The sequence below is a fragment of the Hakea prostrata genome, unplaced genomic scaffold, assembly GCF_041222555.1.
Source record: "Hakea prostrata isolate BN-2017 unplaced genomic scaffold, UWA_Hpros_2 contig_57, whole genome shotgun sequence".
Lineage (NCBI taxonomy): Eukaryota > Viridiplantae > Streptophyta > Magnoliopsida > Proteales > Proteaceae > Hakea > Hakea prostrata.
This window is the reverse complement of record NW_028291176.1, coordinates 28,965-56,115: the sequence shown is the minus strand read 5'-3', so window position 1 is coordinate 56,115 and position 27,151 is coordinate 28,965.

Below are 27,151 nucleotides of genomic sequence, written 5' to 3'. Positions count from 1 at the left end.
CCAATCCCAAGTCATACATAAGCAATCACATATCCAATCTCATCATTTCTCATGCATCCAATGCATATCCATAATAGTAATCAAATCATGATATTGAAACGAATCATTATAAACATAAGCAAATCAAAATGATAAAGTAACACAACAAGAGTATAAAGATTTAAATGCTACTGTTCTAACACATATGTAACAGTCTCATAATGATTAAAAGAAAATCAAGAGATTTCATTCTTTAAATAAAACACAATTCAATATTTGATGACTTATATGTTTATGGAGATAACCATCCTTACCTTGGATGAATTGATGATGAATTGAGAATACCAAGAATAGTCCACTAGAATTGTTAAGGCCCTAAACAAACATCAATAATAAGTTAGAAAAGAAGTCGGGAAGATCGGATGTTAATTGGATCAAAATTGGCCAAGGTTGTTGTCTGCCAACATTTTGGTCGATGGTCTTTGGTCGATGGTATTGACAAAAAGGATCAACCAAAATTTCCTTCGAGACAGAAATGTGTGAAATGAGTTTTCTGGTGTTTGGATCAATCTGAAACTTGGAGGCATACTTAACAATAGTAGTAGGACACTATAAATCAAGAAATTTACCCAATCCAATGGTCTAAATAAAAAGCCCCAATTTGAGCTATCAAGTTGAAGTGATAAACATCATGGCATGAGTTGGAATTGATTGCATTGATGAGGAATGGCATGTAATAGTTAGAGGAACTAATAAAAATTCGATTGGAATCATATGGCAATGTTAAACATGAACATAATACGTCCTATAACTCAGTTTGGTACCAAATGGCATGATGTTAATAGATAAATCATAGAATACATATGCTAGGCATGAGATAGAAGCATAGCATCAATGAATAGTTAAGGAAATCATGGATTGAACATGAGTAGACACTTGGAGTGGTGGTTGCAAGGTTGTAGCACCATTCCCAATGTCTCATCAGCAAGGTGGCAATAGAAAAGAGTAGAAAATGGTAGGGTAGAGAGTGGAATGATAATTCATACCTTAGTGTGGAAGATGAAGACAAGAATCAATGATAAACAAAGAGTTTTTGATGAGGTGCCCTTCACATTAGCCAAGGAGCTGCTTTGGGAAGCTCTCCCCACGTTTCCAGGTGAGAAAATGATTGCAATAGGGCTCAAGCCTCGAGGTTATAATAAATAGAAAAAGAATATTCCATGGAATCATTAACTTGGCAGACTGGGACATTTTGGTCAATGGTCCTTGGTCGATGGTATCGACCAAAAGGATCGACCAAAATATTTCCAGCAGAAAACTAAGGTTTAGAGAACAGCAACTTCAAGTAGGGATTTGAAAGGCTATACAAGGTTAAATTGAGTGAGGTTTTCTTCCACAATTCAATCAAGAAGTCTAGTTTCGGGGAATACCTTTGGATTGTGCACAGGAGGTCATTTGGTACATCAACTATATTAATCTTCTCCGATGTGCAAACTTTCCTTGAACACTGACAATGCATTTAAGCAAGGGGTATCATTGTCAATGTCCATGGGCTCAGTCTCCGAATCATGATCATCAATCAGAATGGTCCATAAATCTCTTCTTCCACCGCTTCGGGTCTTCGGACCTGAATACAACAGTGGATCCGGTTCAGGGTCAAGGTTAGAATAGGGCTGGATATTACAGATACACTTTCCGATCATGAGCAAGTACGAAATATGTCACATCCCGCCAGATAACCACCCAACCTATACCCTGTAAGGATTACCCGAGGAGTGATCCACAGCCCAAAAGATCAAGTTTAGGAACGATCATATCCATTTAGCACAATAACATAATCAAAAGCAAGAACAAATCATTGTATTCCAATAAAATAATAATAAAAGTCAAGAAAGGATCTCAGAAGGATCACTAAAGAATATCAAAGTGCGGAATAACAAGATACTAAATCAAAAGACAACTGTAGAGTATAGCAGAAATATACCCCACAACATATGAGGAAGGTAGATTGAAATCTAAAGCAAGCTCTAAGCTAATACAAGTAAAATAAAAGTCTAGAAGAAACAAGAGAATCTAATCCACATCTTCAGTCGGCTCTTCTTCTTCTTCAGTCTTCATCTTCTTCGCTTTAGGGTCATGCTCTTGAAGCTTCAGATCAGCATCTAGCGCACGATCCCATCGACGAATAAGACGATGCCGGTTGCCATTAATAGGAGTTGTTAGTGCAGCCCAAATCCGAGTGTTGGCTGCCTCACTGTTCATTACCTTGTCCAAGGACATCCGGAGCTGTACCATGTACAGAAAGGTCCTCTGTACTGGTGCACTGGTTCTTTTTCGTACCTGCAATGTCATCTAAAAACAAGTCCCCCAAAGGGTAAGCTCAAAAGAACTTAGCAAGTAATCCAAGCACAATAAGCATCTTCACATGCATTCACAAACAAACATATATGCAATGATATGAAACAATAAATGCAATATGCTTCTAACTCTATGTATGTATGCTGGTCTCTATTGGAAGACATGTTTTAAGTCATAGCACCATACTTCTTTGGGGAGGTCTCAATTCACACATCCTCAGTTGGCAAAGGGTCCTTCATCCATCTTGGACAATCCATGGCTGGGGGTTAAGTCACCGCTCTTTCACATCACCATTGGTCTAAGTACTGGCGCATGTCAGGGTTAAGGCTAGCCCAATGCAAGTTATCAACTTAGTTATATCAAATCATATCCAGATACGTCCATTCCTCCCCTCTCGAGATCCTTTCCAGTATCCTTCACACTAGAGTCAAGGTATCCGACTCTCTCAAATACAGACTCATCAACCCTATAGGTCATCCACATATAGTAAATGGGAAGCTCTCATGTCCTTTCACGGGTTGGTTACTAGTCTTGAGCGCCCATAAGCCCAAGTCTATTCATATGCAACCGTACCCATAAATGGCCCCCACAATGTGATTCATGTCCCCTCACGGGTTAGTTACCGGTCTTGAGCGCCCATGAATCCCCATTGCTACCACGGGTCTTTGGTCTCAATACCCTTCCAAATCGGGTCTGATATAACAGGGGTATTCCTAGCCAAACACTGCTAGACCAATCCTAGGTAAGTCAACCAATAGTTAGGGAAAGAGTCAAGGGGCACCATAGGAAAGCGTCCTATACCACTTCCACTAATGTCCAAAGACAGAAACGCCAATAGAGCATTCCCCATTCCACAACTACAACCTAAGCATCGACATCACATCATGATTCCAAACATATCATAATCACACTCATATCCACATCATAGTCCATATCGCATTTTCATAATCAATAATCATTTCTAATATGTAATTCACAATCTGGACAAGCTACTATAGTTGCAGAAGTATCATGATGTAAAAGAAACCAAACAACAGTAGTTAAATCATGCATTCATATCATAATACATAAAGACATGTAAATATGCAAATTGTGAGTTGGAATACTCACCTCGTAATCCAAACTTATAGTCTTCAAATAAGAGATCAGAGAACAGATCCAAAATCACCTAAACAAGCTTGACAAAACATGTATAGGTCATAAGAAGCAATTCCAAAAGATTGGAGTCGAACTGGATAAAAAACGGAGTTGCTGTCACTACGGGTTGATTGGTCCAGTCGACCCATTGAACAGTACGAGTCAAAAATCAGATTTTTGATCCGAAACCTATCCTACACAATCCATAATGCTACAAAACTTGGAGGGAATCTCTAAAACAGTAATCTAAGACTAAAAAGCATATTTTAGACATCAAACAATGATCAAAACCATTACTTACTAATTTGGAATCATACTTTCTAATTTGGTAGAAAACATAGTTTTCATTGAAAACATGCTATGAATGAAAGAGATGAACTAGAGATGATGAGATCTCATTCTAGTGTATGAACACAGTAAATCAAGAGTAAGAATGATCATAGATATGCATCTAGTATGCTAGAAGAAATCAAAATACAAACATGATCATAGTTTAAGAAGAAATCATGAAAATCATGTTGAGAATGAATATGAAATCATAGCATATAGAATGAGAAGAGATTGTAGAAGATATGATTGCAGAGATGCAATATCTTCCTCATAATCTCAGTTCAGAGAAGAGAGTGATCATAGTAAGAATGAATCAATAACATAATAGATTAAATACTAACCTTTGATTGAAGAACAAGAGAGAGAAAGCTTAAGAATTGAGTGTAGATCTTCTTCCACACCAATGGAGGCTTGGAGATGATTTCCCTTCGTTCTCTAGGTGTTTTGGAGGCTAGGGATACTAAAAACACGAAGTCCTATGGTATATATAGCAATATAACCCTATTTAGAAGATTTTGCTTGAGTTCAGCATCCTTGGGTTGATTGGCTGGGTAGACTGACCCAGTTGACCCAGGCAGTCGACTCAGGCTGTCAACTTAGCCGGAAACAGGGATTTGAGGGCCTTCCATTACTTGAAATCAAACGAAACTTTAAACACATATACTATAACTTACCTAGCATGGAAAAATGGCTTCGAATCATATCTAACCAAGTTCTAAGGTCATCAACCAATCTTCTCTTCATGAAGGCGTAGTCTCTTTTCTAGATCAATTAAGGTCTTCAAGTATGGGGCATCACTGTCTTACTCCATGGGTTAAGAGTCGAACACCATGTCTTCAACTGAGATGGCCCACAAGCCTTCTTCCTTCACTTCGGGCCTTTAGATCTACACTAAGGGAGAGGTCCGACTTGACTTCCTAGGAGCTTTTAAACATATCAACACCATACTCAAGGTCCAACTTCAAGGTCAAACATCAAACAAGTTCTTCTTCATCCAAAACAAATAGGGTGTCTAATTTAGGTTTTGGGCTGGATTTCACATTCTCCCCCCCTTAAAATAATTTCGTCCTTGAAATTGGGAGAGTACTTCGCTTCCAAAGAGATAGAGATACATCGCTTTCATCTTGACTTTCTTCTCCCAAAATCTTAAGAAAACAAATAACAATAAGTCTTTTGTGATGAAAACAAAGGAGTAAATCTAACATGCTTTGAAATCAGAAACAATTCGAAGGGTTAACAAATCACGAAGATCACACTTGATTTCTTTTCGAAATCATCATGTGGATAATTCACAAGGTTATAGAGTGTATGGAGATCCACTCTAGAACAACAGGGATAGAAGACCAAAGGGAATGGGAGGCACAAGAAGAAATTGTAGAGAGAATAGATCAGCTTCGAGGTAAATGTCTACCTAACAAAACTAGGCAACTCATACGACAGAGAATAAATTGAACAATGCATATGGTATGTATACATTTGGTACAACAGCAAGGTTAGGACTAGGTGGGTTTTCACGATCTCCCCCCCTTAAAAAAATTTCATCCTCGAAATTGAAAGCATACTTGGGCTTCCAATAAGATGAGGAAACTTCTTCAGGGGTGTGGTTCTTCCACTGAAACTTTACCAGGGGATGGAAGGTACAATGAAAAATAGATCTAATAGGTAAAGAACACTAGAATCTTGGTTGACTTCTTAAACAGCTAAGAGGAACTCAAAACAATACTCACAGGCACTTCAATCAAGACTAGGCAAACTCATATGGCAAGAATAAATCAAAACAATGCATATGGCCTATATGCAATGCATTAGTAAGGATTAAATCAAGCAACGCATATGATATATATGTAATGCATAAGTAAAGAATAAATTAGGGCAATGCATGTGGTATTCATACAATGCACAAGCAAAGATAAATCAAAACAATGCATATGGTATGTATGCAAATGCAAAAATCAAAGAATAGATCAATAACAAGAGTTGAAGTTAAGAGCAACGTACCACTTATGACATCACAATTTGGTTCTAACGCACTTTCAACAATGTTAATCACTTTATTGGCAGGAGGGGCTTGAACTGGTGTCGCAGCCAAAGTAGCTCGACGACTTGGTTTATGAGGGTAGCGACGGGCGAAATGTCCTTTTTGACGGCAGTAAAAACAAACAAGCATTCCCTGGTCCTACAGTCGCACTGGCTCTAAAGATCTTTGATTCATTGGCCTTGGGTCTGCAGCATTTTGATTGAGGTTTGCATTCCCAACACTTTGTACCATAGTTCGGGGCTGAAAAGTCGAGATGGGATATGGTGTAGGCCTAGTGAACTTCTTGTCGGTCTTTTTAGCATAGCCAGAACTTCTATTGGGCAGGGACTTCTGGTGATCTAACTTCACTTTTCCAACATCTGGCACAGTAGCAAGGTTAGGGTTTGCCTGGGTAGCAGCACAGGTCTCGTTGTGCATGGCTACAATCCCAGTCAAGATTCAGTTGAACTGTGCACTCTGCTATTGCAACATTTCCACCAAAAGATTAATGATTTCTTGGTAGTTGACCACTGGAGGAGCACAGGATAGGTTACCGATCACTTGACCTTTCAGAGGGTTCTAGGCTTCAACACCACCCGAGTACATTCCAGCTTTAGGAACAACTCTCTTTCCATTCCGACTTGAGGAAGCACCACAGTTCCTTCTTCCGGTCATTTTGACAAACCAATCGAAAGCCAAAAATCTACGAGAAAATGTCCAAATTCAAAATCACACTTCCAACATGTCAAACATACTTGATTTCAACTGTACAAGCCATTAAAATTCAAACAAGACATCAAAAAATATTATCAGATTTTCTCAAAAATGTCCAAAACAGCAAAATCTGCCTTGCTTGAAAAACAGCCTTAAAGGGACCACTTCTCTATTCCAAACTCATTTCTACCTTCACCAACTTCGAGTTTGGCTCTGGGAAAAGGTTCTCTAGGGTTTCCTAAGGTTCCAAGACTCTCAAGAGGTTTCCTAAGGTTCCAAGACTCTCAAGAGGTTTCCTAAGGTTCCAAGACTCTCAAGAGGTTTCAACAACAACATACAACCTTCTTTGATCAACAACACAAGGTAGTCTTCATTTACTTCTTTTCTTGCAAATGCCATTTACCAACTTCTTGGTTTTCTTCAAAACTGAGAAATGCTTATTGTTCTTGGTTAAAAACATGTGTAGAAGTGTTTAGAAACATGTTCTAACCATTTTCCACACAATTCCAAGCTTCAACCAAAAGATTTCTCACACTTTGCACCAATTTCACTAATCACTTCAACAAAATCCAACATTGCAAACACTTATCCCACCTTCAAACCAAATAGAATTTTGACCTCAAACCACTTCCTACATGACTGTTTCAATATGAGGAAGCTACTCACGCACTTCGTTTTGACAAAATCTGATTTTCCAAAAATCACAAAACTTAGCCCAAAAGAGGATTTCTTCTTCTCAAGTTGCTGAATTTTCAAGTCCATACTGCAAAATTGATGCCTTTTCTTCAAACAAACCATCCTAGCATGTTTATCGAAGTCTTATGCACATGCTAGTATGTTCCTATCCCAATTTTTCCGAAATCAAAATTTTCCCAAAAATTACGAAAATGCCCTTCTTCACCAAATATTGCATTACTTAACTTCTTTTACTCATGCAATGCAAAACTCAACATGACTCTTCAAATTCCCTTCAAACCAACACGAAGAAAACACCTAGGGGTTAGGAGAGGTAGAGGTGAAGATCACAACACTATTCCTATGCCATAAGCAAAGATAATACATGAATAAGAAGGCAACAATCCAAACTCCAAATGAGGATCAAGATTAGGATGAAGATGATGAAGCAGAGGATCAGGAGATTCAGTAGGATAAGAAGGAAACTATTTCAGCTCAACAGTTTTGAGGATGGAGGCACACATATGCAATATAGAAGATCGATTGACATGACTGGAGGAAGAGTTCAGATTTAGGAGGGTCCAGACAAATCACCGGAGACGATCACTTAGATAAATAATGCTAGGAGTTTCCTTTTATGCTTCACAGATGTATTTTCTTTCAGACTTGTAAACCTAAGTGATTAGTGAAATTCAGTTTGTTTCACTTATGTTATTGTACATTATGTATTTTATTTTGTTGCATTAGTAATTGTGAATGTTTAGTTATGACTTATAACTCATGACGACCACTCACGACCATTACTCCCAATGACAACTCCCGACTCAGACTCATATGACAACACATGACGATGACACAACTCAAACTCATGACAACTTACTCTCGACAACACCTCACAACAAAGACTCACTCACAAAGACGACTCACGACGACAACTTTTAACTCAAGACTCAACTCAAAACTCAACACACATACACAACACTTAAAACCGACTAGTTAACTCAAACCATGACTACAACCCAAGTACAAGTCATAAACTTTAATTATTGTGCATTATTCAAACTTGGTATATTATGCTTCATTTGTTCAAGTTTGTAATCCAAGTTTTATATTATTCACTTCTAAGAAAGTTTGAGTCAATTCTGGATCTATAACTCAAGGATGCTTTCATTACCGTGTTCTATGGTTATGATTGTCCGAAAACTTGGGCTCGATACCATCTTGTCACATCCCGCCAGATAACCACCTAGCCTATACCCTATCTGGATTACCCAGGGAGTGATCCACAGCCAAAAAGATCAAGTTTAAGAACGATCATATCCATTTAGCACAATAACATAATCAAAAGCAAGAACAAATCATTGTATTCCAATAAAATAATAATAAAAGTCAAGAAAGGATATCAGAAGGATCACTAAAGACTATCAAAGTGTGGAATAACAAGATACTAAATCAAGACAACTGTAGCGTATAGCGGAAATATACCCCACAACATATGCGAAAGGTAGATCGAAATCTAAAGCAAGCTCTAAGCTAATACAAGTAAAATAAAAGTCTAGAAGAAACAAGAGAATCTAATCCACATCTTCAGTAGGCTCTTCTTCTTCTTCTTCAGTCTTCATCTTCTTCGCTTTAGGGTCATGCTCTTGAAGCTTCAGATCAGCATCTAGCGCACAATCCCATCGACAAATAAGACGATGCCGGCTGCCATCAATAGGAGTCGTCAGTGCAGCCCAAATCCTAGTGTTGGCTGCCTCGCTGTTCATTACCTTGTCCAAGGACATCCGGAGCTATACCATGTATGGAAAGGTCCTCCATACTGAGGCACGGGTTCTCTTTCGTACCTGCAATGTCATCTAAAAACAAGTCCCCCGAAGGGTAAGCTAAAAGAACTTAGCAAGTAATCCAAACACAATAAGCATCTTCACATGCATTCACAAACAAACCTATATGCAATGATATGAAACAATAAATGGAATATGCTTCTAATTCTATGTATGTATGCTAGTGTCTATTGGCAGACACGCTTTAAGTCATAGCACCATACTTCTTTGGGTAGGTCTCAATTCACACATCCTCAGTTGGCAAAGGGTCCTTCATCCATCTTGGACAATCCATGGCTGGGGGTTAAGTCACCACTCTCTCACATCACCATTGGTCTAAGTATTGGCGCATGTCAGGGATAAGCCTAGCCCAATGCAAGTTATCTACTTAGTTATATCAACTCATATCCAGATACGTCCATTCCTCCCCTCTCGGGATCCTTTCTAGTATCCTTCACACTAGAGTCAGTGTATCCGACTCTCTCAAATACGGACTCATCAACCCTATAGGTCATCCACATATAGTAAACGAGAAGCTCTCATGTCCTCTCACGGGTTGGTTATCGGTCTTGAGCTCCCATGAGCCCAAGTCTATCCATATGCAACCCTACCCATAAATGGCCCCTACAATGTGATTCATGTCCCCTCACGGGTTGGTTACCGGTCTTGAGCGCCCATGAATCCCCATTGCTACCATGGGTCATTCGGTCTCAATACCCTTCCGAATCGGGTCTAATATAAGAGGGGTATTCCTAGCGAAACATTGCTAGACCAATCCTAGGTATGTCAACAAGTAGTTAGGGAAAGAGTTAAGGGGCACGATAGGAAAGCGTCCCATACCACTTCCACTGATGTCCAAAGACAGAAATGCCAATAGGGCATTCCCCATTCCACAACTACGACCTAAGCATCCACATCACATCATGATTCCAAACATATCATAATCACACTCATATCCACATCATAGTCCATATCGCATTTTTATAATCAATAATCAATTCTAATATGTAATTCACAATGTGGACAAGCTTACTGTAGTTGCAAAAGTATCATGATGTAATAGAAACCAAAAAACAGTAGTTAAATCATGCATTCATATCATAATACATAAAGACATGTAAATAGGCATATTGTGAGTTGGAATACTCACCTCGTAATCCAAACTTATAGTCTTCAAATAAGAGATCAGAGAACAGATCCAAAATCAGCTAAACAAGCTTGACAAAACATGTATAGGTCATAAGAAGCAATTCCAAAAGATTGGAGTCGAAACGGATCAAAAACGGAGTTGCTGTCACTGTGGGTAGATTGGCTGGGTTGATTGGTCCATTCGACCCAAGCAGTCGACCTTGTGAACAGTACGAGTCAAAAATTAGATTTTTTATCCGAAACCTATCCTACACAATCTGGAATGCTACAAAACTTGGAGGGAATCTCTAAAACAGTAATCTAAGACTAAAAAGCATATTTTAGACATCAAAGAACGATCAAAACCATTACTTACTAATTTGGAATCATACTTTCTAATTTGGTAGAAAACATAGTTTTCATTGAAAACATGCTATGAATGAAAGAGATGAACTAGAGATGATGAGATCTCATTCTAGTATATGAACACAGTAAATCAAGAGTAAGAATGATCATTGACATGCATCTAATATGCTAGAAGAAATCAAAATAAGAACATGGTCACAGTTTAAGAAGAAATCATGAAAATGATATTGAGAATGAATATGAAATCATAGCATATAGAATGAGAAGAGATTGTAGAAGATATGATTGCAGAGATTCAATATCTTCCTCATAATCTCAGCTCAGAGAAGAGAGTGATCATAGTAAGATTGAATCAATAACAACCCCCGTATTTCTAACCCAAGATCCGTATTTCAGGTCCGAGAACCCAAAGGTCTAGTCGGGTAAGTTTGAGGAGTGTCCAGATAGAAGTCCATGGTCCATACCCTGAACCCATGGATCTGGATCCTTTGTTTGAAGAGCCTGCCTTGCTTGGTATTTGGAATTCTGGAAGTCAAGTGTTGTTCGGAGATGTCCGGAATGGAGGTAAGATCTCCCCCATCACTTCTTTAGGGTTAGGTTGGCCTTGGATATCAACCCCCTAGCAAAAGCACCCTTGTATGGAAAATTACATGGGGGTGGTTTCTAGTGGCAGTCGATCAAACCAAGCGACCGCCCGGTCTGTTTTTGGGGATTTTGCCCTATTTTGCCCCCTGACTTCTATAAAAGGTAACCCTCATCTAAATAACGAATATTTTATTCGTGGTTGCTAAATTTGGAGGTTAGACGGCTGCTGGGAAGTTCCGAAAGTGGATCTGGAGTGCTGGCAGTGACTTGGAGATCAGTCCTTCCCTTTTTCTGGCTTTCTAATGTGAGGTAATGAATATATCCTATGCTCTTTACTCTCTTTGTTTGTTAATTTAGTGTTAACCCATCCCCTCGTCGTGGTGGTTACCCTCTTTGATCATTGTGACTCTCTTTCCAATCTACTTGAGATGAATTACCCGTAAACGAAACCCTGTTTTCGTGAGAAGGATAATCCAGTCAAGGGGAGAGTTCTGGGTAACCCAATGATGGTAATTACTAGGATTTCCTTCACCCTTTGGCTTTGGGAGTATTAGATTTGAGACTTAGGGCATGATTACTCGAAATCCGGATTGAAAACGAGTGATCAGAAGCCTGAGTTTTGGATTGAAACTCTTTGTTTTTGAGGCGGTCACTAGTGGCGGTCGCTCAACTTAAGCGACCGGCCCGAGCGACCGGCTGGTAAACAGAGACCAAATGACTTTTGGTTCTGATTCTCTTTGATTCATTTAACTTATATAATATTGTAACACTGTGTTTAGGTATACTCTGTTTGAAAAGAAAGACTTGTAATAGTTAACGGATCTCTTTTTACAGACAGTTTAATTATATGCAGGTAAGGACAATTCATCCTATCTTTTGAATAGACTTGAAATATGCTAATCTAGTGTCTATTAGAAATTGTATTTCTTTATATATGCTGCTGTACTCATGTCTTAAATATAAATCTTGTTATTTTACTGTTGTTTGTCTTGCTTACATACATACTGTGTTGATTATGAATGTTATGTATTGATGATAGTTGGTATATGGTTCTGATGGATGAGGTATCTATTTTTGGGATATCTTAGCTAGGGATATTAGAAGGATGTGGAATGGGACACATGCCTGCTGATGTCTCCAGCACTGTCTTTACTATTTGATGACATTATTAGGTAGAGTCTAGAATTGCATGGCTAGGTACCCCACATGCTAGTACCCTTTCGGTAGGGGGATTGAAACCGAGTTACCTGTGATGACAGTGATGTGACATTGTGTAAAATCCGGCCTTATCCTAACCCTGATCTGGCCCGGATTTTATACTGTTGCAGGTCCGAAGACCCAAAGTGATGGTAGAAGAGACTTGTGGGCCCTCTTAGTGGATGATTCGATGCTTGATGCTGAGCCTATGGACATTGACAATGATGCCCCTCACTTGTGCACATTGTCAGTGTTGAGTAAAAATCTGCGCATCGATGAAGATTGAATTAGTTGAAGCACTTCCCGGAACCCCGTGATCAATCCGAAGGTATTTTCTGAAACTAGACTTGTTGATTGACTTGTAGGAGAAAACCCCGCTCGATTCGACCGTGTATAGCCTTCTGAATCCACTCCTTAAGTTGCTATCATAGCTTGGTCGAGTGCTTGGTCGACTGACAGTTGACCAGCCAGTCGACCAAGAGTAATGGAATTCGATTTTGCACTAAATCTCTTCCCATTTTGCCCTTACCTTTTTGGAACTCGTGAATGAGGACCTAAACTAATCATTGGCACTCAAGAGCTCGAGGTTGGACACTCTCTTGGGCTATTCCTTGATGTTTGGGAAAATCTTTGACTCCAATCATTATTGTATACACTAATCATCGACTCAAGGTATGATTTCTTCTATTCCTCTCCTAATCTATTCATGTTTCTATCGATTAATGATCATTGAAACCATGGCTGAAGTGCTACAACCTTGCAAACACTTAACCATGGATTTCCCCCTTTCAATTTCTTAATCCTTCCCCACTCTTGCTATGCTATGATTCAAATTAGATTAATTGCACTCCATCACTTTGATTCTATTCAATCTAACCTATTTGATTCAAATCTGATATATAGATGCATGATAAGCTTAGACTATAATGAAATTAAGATTCTAGCTTAATTATTAACACTCATTTGATTGATTCTTATCATCCTTTTCAATTTCTATAAATTCCAATTTAATTCTTGCTAAGTATCATATAGAACCTAAAATTCGATTTGGGTATTTTTGATTGAACCGTTGGATCATCATGCAAATTAGTGTGTAGTATCCTCTTACTGTTATAAACATGCCCTCCAAATTTCATGACAATCGGAGAACCGGAAGGGCAGTTTCGGATCAAGTTTCCATTGTTGTCCTGAAGATAACAAGTCTTGGTCGACTGACAGTCGACCAAGCCAGTCGACCAAGAGTTGTTAAGGCCCTGTACTCAGCCGAATTGATCCGTTTGAACCCCAATTCAATTGCTTTCTTCTCTGACATTAATTGTATGATTATCTAGGGTATCAACACTGATTTTGGGACCATACTTGGTAATCATTGAATCTATTTACAACTTGATTAAGGTAAGGACAATCGTTAAGTCAAGTATGTTAATTATACCGACATGCTTACATTATGGGAACTTAATGGTTATGATCATATGAGTAATCCTTTACTATACATGATTGTTATGTGTTTTCTTATCAGTAATAGAATGTATATACCATTTAGAATATCATGTTCAGTTTTACTTTATGATTCATGTATGATCAATCATGTTATGATATGTATTTGTTTATATGATGAATCATTGATTTAGTATAATATGATGAGATTGAGATTGTGATTGACTACGTATGACTTGGGATTGAGAGGTGTCTTTTCGACACTTCTGTCCTTGGACATTGGAGGGAGTAGTATGGGAAATTCCCCAAAGGTGTCCATCGACGCTTTCCCGGGTTATTGGTTGACATGTATAGAATTGTCTAGGTGTATGGTTAGGATTTCCCTTGTCGTATCAGACCCGAATCGGAAGGGTATTGAGACCGAACAACCCATGGTAGAGTATGGTTGAAGGGCGCTTAAGACCGGTACCCACTCCGTGAGAGGACTTGAACTATATTGCAGATACCCAAAAGGGGCCATTTACTGGTAGGGTTGCATATGGATAGACTTGGGCTCACGGGCGCTCAAGACTGGTAACCAACCCGTGAGAGGACATGAGAGCTTCCCGTTTACTATATGTGGATGACCAATAGGGTTGATGAGTCCGTAATCTGGGATTACGCTGACTCTAGTGTGAAGGATACCGGAAAGGATCGCCGGGGGCAAGGAATGGACGTATCTGGATCTGACATGATATGACTGAGTAGATGACTTGCATTGGGCTAGGCTTTACTGTGACATGCGCCAGTACTTATATCAAATGGTGATGTGAGAGAGTGGTGACTAAATCCCCAACCATGGTTTTTGAGATGACTTTACAGAACTTCCCCGGGCAGACCCAAGATATCTTATGATTGAGGGGGAATGACTGACGACCCAAAGAAGTATGGTGCCATGACTTAAAGCTTGTCTACCTTAAAGACTAGGATACTTAAGATTAGAATCATATTTCATCATTGTCTCATATCATATTGCATTATATTTTGACTTGTGTTGGATGAACTGTGGATTATGAAACGACTTGCCTTGCTGAGTTCTTTTGAACTCATTCCTTTGTGCAATTTGTTAGATTATACTGCAGGTACAGAAGACCTTGATGGCACGTCCTATGACCTGAGCTATGATCCCGCATACTACCCTTCGGGTGATGGCTACTCGGAGAGTTAGGATTGCTATATCGAGGAGGATTATAGTGCGTACCAGGGTTAGCCCCACATTAGTGAGGGAGTGGCCACGTTGGGTTTACTTCATCCATACTTTCGAAGAGGATATCATTAGGATAGAGGAAACCTATGTGTAGGCTCCATTTCCCTAGATGACTGTAATCATTTGGATATTCTCTCTTTAGTTCCTATGGATTTGTTTATAACACTGGTTGTAACTTAACTTGATTTACCACTGTTCCACTCATTGTGAAGGAGTGACTTCTGACCACTCTATCTCTTTGAGATTTTGTTACTTAGAAGTTGTTACTTAATGTTTCCGCACTCTAATTAATTACTCTTTTCTCATTCAATTGATCTATTTATTGTTTACTTTATACATTGATTATATTGTTCATGATTATGTTATCGTGTATGTGGGAGGCATGGCCTCTCGATCTGGATCTTCGGGCTGTGGATCACATCCCGGGTATGCCAGATAGGATACCGGCTGGGTGGATGTGACACATTGGTCCACTGTTAGTCATGTAAATGGTAGGGTTGCATATGTTAGGGTTGGGCTCATGGATGTCCAAGGATCGGACCGGGTGTCGTGAGGAATTATGAGAGCATCCGCCCCAATAATATGTGGATAACCATAGGGTTAAGGAGTGGAGTCCAACAGCGGTAGCCAGTCCGTGAGGATTCTCTCTCCTAGGTTGCGAAGGATACTGAACCGAGTTGGTTGGTGCCATAGGAGATGTATCTGGATTTCATGTAGACATGTGACCAGTATGACCTTGCATTGGATTCGAAACCCAGACATGCGCCAATACTCATTACCAATGGTCGTGGTGAGAGAGTGTTGACTAAAACCCAGCCATGGAAATGAGAGCCAAGTGTTGACTGTCACATCCCGCCCCAAATCCACCCAGGGGGTACCCTATCTGGGTTACTCGGGAGCGATCCACAGCCCAACAGATCCAGTTTAGGAACGATCATATCCACTTATCACAATAATATAATCAAAAGCAAGAACAATTTATAGTATTCAAGTAATCTAATAATAAAAGTTAAGAAATGATCATAAAAGGATAACAAAGAACATCAGAGTGCCGAATAACAAGTACCAAATCAAAAGACAACTATAGAGTATAGCGGAAATATACTCTACAAATGTGTGCGGAAGGTAGATCAAAATAAGGTAAAGGTTACAACCAGATCTCCAAAGAAGGGAAATAAAAAGGTAAGCAACTAAGTTACGAAACTTGGAGGGATGCTTAAGAACAGAGTAGCAGGAGACTACGTAGCAAGAATTAACATGATCCAATGGTCGAATTGAAAACCCCCAATTTGAGGTCCTAGGTTCAAACTTGCAAGAATCATGTTCTTCAATGAAATCAATTGCAATTGCAAGAGAACTTAGGAATTTAAGCAATAGAATGATGAACAACAGAATATAGACAATTACTAACATATAATCAGACCTAATTGAAAGAGAAAATTAGATTAAGAGATGAATTCCTGTTGTAAAGAAGAGGAAAATCAAAATAAGAAAGCAAGAACATCATGTATGACAATCATAGCATGGAAAGGATGAAGAGAGGTTTAATCAAAGCAAAAGAGCTTGTAGAAGAGGTGGTTGCAAGGTTGCAGCACATTCTTCACGAACTCAGTAGCAAGAACAAGATGGGGTAGGAGTAGATTAGAGAGAGAGTGAGAGATTACATACCTTGGAGAAGAGATTAGAGAAGAGAGACAATGATTCTTGTAGAAGATCATCACCCAAGCCAAGGAGGAGGCTTAGAGAAGCTTTCCCACGTTCTCAGATGTTGAAATGAGTGAAATAATGATTTAGGTTCGAGGTTTCACTTAAAAGGACAAAGGAATATTCAAAAAGCATCTTTTTCATGATTCTGGGCTTGTTTTGGTCGATACCTTTGGTTGATAGTATCGACCAACAGTATCGACCAACAGAGTCTCAACAGGATTTTTAGGAATAGTTCAGCAACTTCAACAGGGATTCAGAAGGCTATACAAGGTCAAATTGAGTGAGGTTTTCTCCTAAAAGTCAATAAAGAAGTCTAGTTTCCATAAATATCTTTGGATCAAGCATGAGAGTTCATTAGGTCCATCAACTAAGCTCACCTTCTTCGATGCGCAAGCAGGATTTTCCAGACATAGTTCAGCAACTTCGGACAGGGATTTGGAGGGCTACATGGGGTCAAATTGAGTGGGGTTTTCTCCTACAAGTCCATCAAGAAGTCTAGTTTCGGGAAATACTTTTGGATTGAGCACAGGAGTTCATTATGTATTTCAACTAATTCACCCCTCTTCGGTGTGCAGATTCAAAACTAACACTGACAATGCTCTCAAGTGAGGGGCATCATCGCCAATGTCCATGGGCTTGGGCTCCAACACCAAATCATCAACCAAAAGGGTCCACAAGGACTTCTTGCACCACTTTGGGTCATTGGATCTACAGACAATACAAATTTCGGGCCGGGTCAGGGTAAGGATAAAGTCGGACATGGCCTCCTAAGGCTTTCAAGGATAACAACATTGAAATCAAGGTCCAACTTCAAGGTCTAACATTAAACAAGTCTTTCTTTATCCCAAAACAAATAGGGTATCCCGGGCTAGGTTTGGGCTGGATTTTACATGGACTTTCCCTTTTTCCCAGGATCCCTAAAGAGGTAGCAAGTCCTTGCTGGATCAGAGTGATGAGACTTACCCAGAGGAAGGCTAGTGTATAACTCAAAGCATGTCAACTATTAGAGACCTGCATAGTTAGAAATCATAGTATCATTCATATTTTGCATTCATTCTTATTATTTGTACATTTTGGCATTGTTGGATAATTGATGGGATTTGTGATTGTTTCTTACTGAGTTCTTTAGAACTCACGTCTTTATTTTGTATATGTTTATTAGCCTACACAGAAGAAGAAATTATACAGGAAGATGGAATGGTTTCCTATGAAGGAACCATCCCGTATGAAGAAGATGTGGCACCGTCAATGGGAGATGGAAATAGCATGTGCGGGAGCTCCTGCGGCTGCATGGAGTGCGCTTATCGTACCTATTGATGGTCAGAGACGGAAGGTGGTTAGAAAGTTTGCTCAGCGAATAGTGAAGAACTGGAGGACACCCTACCTTGAGATTCATGAAAAACACTTTTTAAACTTAGAAAAGGAAACTGGAAAGAAATTGATATAACTCTTTTGTTTACTTCCGCTGAACCCTTATTCATTTTTATTCATTATTTCTTTCCTTTATTATTGTTATTGGAGTATTTGGACTCCTGTAATTCATTTAATTCATTTATTGAACATTTGTTGCTCTTGATTAACTTTATTTGTATTTAATATTTTTGATAGACTAAAACCGTGGATCCTATGGGGGATCACTCCCACGGGTTGTCGGGCGAGTAACTGAGACCGGCGGGTGGGGTGTGACAATTCAAGTCCAGTACTTTCTTTTGACTTTTCCTGCTAAGAGCATCAGCAACCACATTCTCCTTACCAAGGTGATACTGAATGTCACAGTCATAATCAGAGACCAATTCCAACCATCTTCTTTGTCTCATATTTAACTCCTTTTGGGTAAAGAAGTACTTCAAACTTTTATGATCCGTGAAAATAGCGATCTTCTCAACATAGAGGTAATGTCTCTAAATCTTCAAAGCGAAGACAACTGTTGTGAAATCCCGCCTAATCCTAACCTTGCTACTGTGCCAAATCCATACCTACCATATGCATTATTCGATTTATTCTCTGTCGTATGAGTTGCCTAGTTTCATTTGGTAGAAGTTTACCCCGAAGCTGATCTATCCTCTCTATGATTTCTTCTTGTGCCTTCTATTCCCTTTGATAGGAGGGTAATCTCAAGTCATTCCCATGACTGATCCTTCTATCCCTGCTGTTCTAGAGTGGATCTCCATACACCCTATAACCTTGTGAACTCTCCGCATGATGATTTCTAAGAGAAATCAAGTGTGATCTTCATGATTTGTTATTCCTTCTAATTGTTTCAAGACTTCAAGCTTTTCATCTCCTGTTCCTCAATCAAAGGTTAATAATCTCTCATGTGCTGTATTAATCTACTCTTACTATGTTTTATCCTTTGTGATTGAGATTTAGAAGAAGATGCTACATCCTTGTAACCATCTCTTCTACAATCTCCTTTCATTCTTATGGTTTTATGATCTTCATATTGGTCTTTGCCATGATCCTTGTGAAGTCTTCATGAAGCCATTATCATACTCTAGATTTGATTTCAAAGCATGTTATATTTATTCCTTGTTTTCTTACAAAAGAATTATTGTTAATTGTTTTCCGGAGATTTTGGGAGAAGAAAGGTCAAGATAAAAGCAATGTATCTCCATCTCCTTCGAAAACCTAGTACTCTCCCAATTTCGAGGACAAAACTATTTTAAGGGGGGAAGAATGTGATATCCAGCCCAGGACACCCTATTTGTTTTGGGATAAAGAAAGACTTGTTTGATATTAGACCTTAAAGTTGGACCTTGATTTCAGTGTTATTATCTTTGAAAGCCTTAAGAAGTCATGCCAGACCTTTCCCTTAGGGTAGACCTGTATTATTTGGCCTTATCCGAAGACTTGTGGACCCTTTTGGTTGATGATTTGGTGTCGGAACCCAAGCCCATAGACATTGACGATGATGCCCCTCACTTGAAAGCATTGTCAGTGTTAGTTTTGAATATGCACACCGAAGAGGGGTGAATTAGTTGAAATACCTAATAAAATCCTGTGCTCAATCCGAACATATTTCCTGAAACTAGACTTCTTGATGGACTGGTAGGAGAAAACCCCACTCAATTTGACCCCATATAGCCCTCCAAATCCATGTCCGAAGTTGCTGAACTATGTCTGGAAAATCCTGCTTGCGCATCTAAGAAGGTGAGCTTAGTTTGTGGACCTAATGAAATGCCATGCTTGATCAAAAGGTATTTATGGAAACTATACTTCTTGATTGACTTGTAGGAGAAAACCTCACTCAATTTGACCTTGTATAGCCCTCCGAATCCCTGTTCAAAGTTGCTGAACTATTTATGGATTTTCTGCTGAAACCTGTTACCTGTGTTGGTCGATCCTTTTGGTCGATACCATCAACCAAGACCATCGACCAAAGTTACCCAGAATTGAGAAAAAGATGATTTTTGGATATTCCTTCATCTATTTAAGTGAAACCTCGAACCTAGAACCATATTTCACTCATTTCAACATCTGAGAACGTGGGAAAGCTCCTCTTAGGCTCCTCCTTAGCTTGGGTGATGATTTTCTACAAGAATCATTGTCTCTCTTCTCTAATCTCTTCTCCAAGGTATGCAATCTCTCACTCTCTCTCTAATCTACTTCTACCTCATCTTTTTCTTGCTACTGAGTTCGTGAAGAAGGTGCTGCAACCTTGCAACCACCTCTTCTACAAGCTCTTTTGCTTTGATTAAACATCTCTTTATCCTTTCTAGGCTATGATTCTCATACATGATGTTCTTGCTTTCTTATTTTGATTTTTCTCTTCTTTACAACATGAATTCATCTCTTAATCTGATTTCCTCTTTCAATTAGGTCTGATTGTATGTTAGTAATTGTCTATATTCTGTTGTCATCATTCTATTGATTGAATTCCTAAGTTCTCTTGCAATTGCAATTGATTTCATTGAAGAACATGATTCTTGCAAGTTTGAACCTAAGGCTTCAAATTGGGGGTTTTCAATTTGACCATTGGATCATGTTAATTCTTGCTACATAGTCTTCTGCTACTGTTCCTAACCTATTCCCCAACTAATTCTCTAGCTTCCCTTTCAATTACATCAATTTCACATGAATGCTAGGATTCTTGTCTTTAGAACATAGGACCTCAATTTGGGGGTTTTCATTTGGACCATTGGATTGTGATAATACTTGCTAGGTAGTGTACTTACATTGTTATGAACCATCCTTCCAAATTTCGGATCGATCCGCACCCCGGAAGACCCATTTCGGACCAAAATCCCCAAAATCCACTATTCTGTCCCGAGGAGAATTTTGGTCGATACCATCGACCATCGACCATCGACCAAACTTGTTGCGGACAGCAACCTTGCTCCGTTTGACCCTTTCGACCTCCGATTTTCCCGATTTCTTTTCTAACCTTTCATTTATGTTTGTCTAGGGTCTTATTACCATCTTTGGATCATTCTTTTGAGATTGTTGGATTATCATCATCGCGACTTAAGGTAAGGATGGTTATCTCCATAAACATATAGATCATCAACATATGATTTATGTTCTTATTTATGAATAGAATCTCTTGATTACTTTAATCTTTATAAGACTGTTATATATGTGTTAGAACAGTAGTATTGAAATCTTTATACTCTTGTCATGTTACATTACTATTCTTGTTTACTTATGTCTATGATGATTCATTTCAATATCATGATTTAACTTGTATTATGAAGATGTATTGGATGCATGAGAAGTGATGAACTTGAATATGTGATTGCCTACGTATAACTTGGGATTGGGGAGTGTCCTATTGATGTTTTTGTCCTTGGGCACTGGAGGGAATAGTATGGGATGTTCTCCGAAGGTGCCTATCGACTCTTTCCCGGTTATTGGATGACATACATAGGAATGTCTAGTGGTTTGGCTTGGATGTCCCTGTCGTATCAGACCCGAATCGGAAGGGCATTGAGACCGAACGACCCGTGGTAGCAGTGGGGATTTGTCGGCACTCAAGACCGGTAACCAACCTGTGAGAGGTCATAAATCTCATTGTGGGTGCCATTTATTGGTAGGGTTGCAAATGGATAGACTTGGGCTCACGGGTGCTCAAAACCGGTAACCAACCCGTGAGAGGACGTGAGAGCTTCCCGTTTACTATTTGTGGATGACCAATATGGCTGATGAGTCTGTAATCCGAGATTACACTGACTCTAGTGTGAAGGATACCGAAAAGGACAGCCGGGGGCGAGGAATGGACTTATTTGGATCTGACATGATATGACTGAGTAGATAACTTACACTGGGCTAGGCTTTACTGTGAGATGCGCCAGTACTTATACCAAATGGTGATGTGAGAGAGCGGAGACCGATCCCCTTATCATGGTTTATGATATGACTTTACCGATATTCCCCTAGCATTCCCAAGATATGGAATGGGAGAGTGACAGACGACCCAAAGAAGTATGGTGCTATGACTTAAAGCATGTCTACCTTAGAGACCAGCATTCATAGTGTTGAAACCATACTTGCATCATGTGTTCTATATCATATTGCATCATATTATGGCTTATATCATATGGTTTATATTTTATGGAATGACTACCTTGCTGAGTTCTTTTGAACTCACTCCTTTTTGCAACATATTTTGTTAGACTTTTCTACAGGTACTACCACTGTTGACTGTGGCAGTCAACCCTCTGGTGGTCGAGTTGAAGACTTGTATCATACTGGTGGCGATGAACCAGTTGATAAAGATGAGTAGATCGAGATCGGGACTTGTTTGTAGCAGTTCAGTTTTATATTTGTGTGTTAGGGATGGGATGTCGCCTCATTCCCTTTTTAACCTTTTATTTAAATTGTCAGGACTATAGCTTAGTTGTTTCACTTGTTATTTGGTGAATCGGTTGTAACCTTTACTTTTAGTCGTTTCATCTTCTGCTATTATTATAAGATGGGTTTCCTCCCTCCTTTTCACACTTGATTGTTTATACTAATGAAATCATTTCCGCACTCTGATGTTATTTGTGAATCCTTCTGAGGTACTTTCTCGACTTTTATTATTAAATTATTTGGATACAAGGAATTGTTCTTGCTTTTGATTATATTATTGTGCTAAGTGACTATGATTGTTCCTAAACTTGATCGGCGGGACTGTAATTCACTCCCCGGGTAATCCAAATAGGGTATCCCCTTGGTGGATTTAGGGCGGGATGTGATAGATGGTATCAGAGCCCAAGTTTTCAGACAATCATAACCACAGAACACAATCATGAAGCATCCTTGAGTCATAGATCCAAAAGTGACTCAAACTTTCTTAGAATGGAATAATAGAAAACTTGGATTAGAAACTTAAATAAATGAAGCATAATACATAATGGTTGAATAATACACAATAATTAAAAGTTTATGACTTGTAACTAGGTTGTAGTCATGGTTGGAGTTAAGTTGTCAGTTTTAAGTATTGTGTTTGTGTTGTGAGTCATGAGTTGGGTCTTGAGTTGAAAGTTGTCGTTGTGAGTTGTCCTTCTCAGTGAGTCTTTGTTGTGAGTCGTGTGTTGTCATGAGTCTGAGTTGTGTCGTCATCATGTGTTGTCGTATGAGTCTGAGTCGGGAGTCATCATTGGGAGTAATGGTCGTGAGTGGTCGTCATGAGTTATAAGTCATAACTAAACATTAACAATTTCTAATGCAATAAAAAAAATGCATAATGTACAATAACATAAGTGAAACAAACCGAATTTCCTTAATCATATAGGAGATTTTTACAAATCTTAAAGGAAATACATCATTGAAAGCATAAAAGGAAAATCCTAGCACTATCTATCTAGGTGATTGAATCCGGTAATCTGTCTGGTCCCTCCTAGATCTGAACTCCTTCAGTAATGCAAATTTCTCTCCCAAGGTATACATATAGGACTCTATCCTCTCTTGTCGAGCTTTTATCCTCTTAAGTGTGGAAGAAATAGATGACTGATGAGAAGCCACACCTGGAGCCTCAAAAGTCCTATGTGATGGACCCTCAATCGCAATGGAAGCATGGTGTAGGAATCTCCTCGTGTCTCAAAATCTCATACTGACCTCGATCCTCATCTCCCTAATTATCAATATCATCCTCATCCCGAGATGGAACCCCCTCATGATTGTCATCATCACCATCTCAATGCTCATCACCAACAACATCACCATCATCATCCTCATCCTACTCATCACCATCATCCCCTGTGCCATCAGCCTTGGTAATATCACTCATCCTCTAACCTAGTTGCGTCGCGAAGCCTCTGTGATGTCTATACCAACCAGAATCTACCAGTGGAAATCCTGTATATACGAAATATCCAGAATGCGGGCTAGTACTTTTGTAGTAAAGCTAATCGATTTGCCTCCAACCATAGACTTGATGACAATCCTAGTGTTATCTGTTTAGGAAATTGTTCCTGAGAATCGAGTTGATCTCTCATAGCCCGATACTTTTTCTCTAGTCATGTCAATTTAATCTTCTATAATGCAGATGTGTGTCTCTATCCTCTCTTGTGAGGAAGTTATTGCTGAAGCTGAGAAACCACACCCGGTGCCCTGAAAATTGTATACAATGGACCTCCATCCTCAAATTATCGAGCTGGAATAGTTTCCTCCTCATCTTCCTGAACCTCTTGATCCTGAGTCTCATACTCATTATTCTCATCCTCATCATCATTTTCATCCTGATCTTGAACCTCATTTGTAGTCTGGACCGTTGTCTCCTTATCATTGTATTACCTCTGCTTGTGGCGAAGGAATAGTACCCTAATCCTCGTCTCTACCTCTCCTAACCCTTAAGTGTTTTTCTTCATGGTGGTTTGATGGGAATCTGAAGAGCCAAGTTGAAATTTGCATTTCATGAGTAAAGGAAGTCAAGTAATGCAATAGTTGGCGAAGAAGGGTATTTTGGTAAATTTTCGGAAAAATTTTGTTTTCGATTGAAGCTGCAATTTGGACTTGTTAGCATGGGTACAAGAGTTGGTTTAACATGCTAAGAAGGTTTGTTTGGAGAAGATCCATTGAAACCCTTGGATGTTGGAAAATTTTAGCAAGGATGAAAGTTGTGGAAGATCCCTCCTATAGAACTACTAGCTGTAGAACGTGTTCCCGACCTCTATCAGCCCTCCTACCTCCTTAGGCATAGTGAACCTGTCGAGTCAAGAGAAGTTTGCATCTGGATTAGTTCTTGTGCTTGTTTGAATGGAAGAGTGGCATTTTCATAATTTTTCAAAAAAAAGTCGATTTTGTCGAAATTGCGGTTCGAACATTCTAGCATGTGCATAAGACTTGGATAAATATGCTGGGATGGTTTGTTTGAAGAAAATCTATCAATTTTGCGGCGTAGATGTGAAAATTCAGCAACTTTAGAAGAAGGAATCCTCTTTTGGGCAAGGTTTTGTGATTTTTGGAAAGTTGGATTTTGGCCAAACAAAGTGTGTGAGCACCTTCCTAATGTTGAAACAGTCATGTAGGAATTGTTTTGGTGTCAAAATTCCTTTTGGTTTGAAAATGGGACAAGAGTTTGTAAAGTTGGGATTTTTGTAAAGTGAATAGTGAAATTCGTGCAAGGTGTGGGAAATCTTTTTGGTTGAAGTTGGGAATTGTGTGGAAATTGGTTGGAGCATGTTTCTAAACACCCCTAAACATGTTTCTAACCAATGTCAGCAAGCAATTCTCAGTTTAATGGAAAATCATGTTGTTGGTAATGAATTTGAAAAGAAATAAAGGTAAGAATGAAGGGTATCTTGTGCTGTTGACCTGAATAGTTGGTGTGAAGTTGTTGGAGCTCTTGAAAGTCTTGGAACCTTAGGAACCCTAGAGAACCTTTTCCACTGAACCAAACTCAAAGTGGAAGTGTTTGAAATGAGAATGAAATGGAGGAAGTGGTCCCTTTTAGGCTGTTTTTCAAACAGGGCAAATTTTGTTGTTTTGGGCAGTTTTGTCAAAAATTGATTTTGACGCATTGTTTGGGTTTTATTGACCTATGTAGTTGATTTAAGTGTGGTTGTCATGTTGGAAGTGTGATGTTTTTGTGGAAGACCTTTGAAACCCTTGAACCTTTTGAGAAGCCTAGAAAACTTTTCTTAAAGTTCGTTATTCTTAACCTTCGTTCCTATCTTCATTTGATTTGTCACCTATGCATCTCTTGCTTTCTTAATGTCTACTTTTTGTTTTGAGTTCCTATCTGTCGTTTAAGAAGTCAGCCAAGAGTCCAGTGTTCTTTACCCATTAAATCTATTTTTCATTGTACCTTCTATTCCCTGGTAAGGATTCGGTGGAAGAATCACACCCCTGAAGATGTTTCCTCATCTTATTGGAAGTCCTAGTATGCTTTCAATTTCGGGGACGAAATTATTTTAAGGGGGGGAGAATGTGAAATCCCGCCTAATCCTAACATTGCTACTGTGCCAAATCCATACCTACCATATGCATTATTCGATTTATTCTCTGTCGTATGGGTTGCCTAGTTTCATTTGGTAGAAGTTTACTCTGAAGCTGATCTATCCTCTCTACGATTTCTTCTTGTGCCTTCTATTCCCTTTGATAAGAGGGTAATCTCAGGTCATTCCCATGACTGATCCTTCTATCCCTGCTGTTCTAGAGTGGATCTCCATACACCCTATAACGTTGTGAACTCTCCACATGATGATTTCTAAGAGAAATCAAGTGTGATCTTCATGATTTGTTATTCCTTCTAATTGTTTCAAGACTTCAAGCTTTTCATATCTTGTTCCTCAATCAAAGGTTAATAATCTCTCATGTGTTGTATCAATCTACTCTTACTATGTTTATCCTTTGTGATTGAGATTTAGAAGAAGATGTTGCATCCTTGCAACCATCTCTTCTACAATCTCCTTTCATTCATATGGTTTTATGATCTTCATATTGGTCTTTGCCATGATCCTTGTGAAGTCTTCATGAAGCCATTATCATACTCAAGATTTGATTTCAAAGCATGTTAGGTTTATTCCTTGTTTTCTTACAAAAGAATTATTCTTAATTATTTTCCAGAGATTTTGGGAGAAGAAGGGTCAAGATAAAAGCAATGTATCTCCATCTCCTTCGAAAACCTAGTACTCTCCCAATTTCGAGGACGAAATTATTTTAAAGGGGGGAGAATGTGACATCTAGCGCAAACCTAGCCCAGGACACCCTATTTGTTTTGGGATAAAGAAAGACTTGTTTGATATTAGACCTTAAAGTTGGACCTTGATTTTAGTGTTATTATCTTTGAAAGCCTTAAGAAGTCATGCCAGACCTTTCCCTTAGGGTAGACCTGTAATATCTGGCCTTATCCTAACCTTGACCCGGCCCGAAGTCTGTTATGTTTGTGGGTCCGAAGACCCAAAGTGGGGGAAAAGAGACTTGTGGACCCTTTTGGTTGATGATTTGGTGTCGGAACCCAAGCCCATAGACATTGACGATGATGCCCCTCACTTGAGAGCATTGTCAGTGTTAGTTTTGAATTTGCAC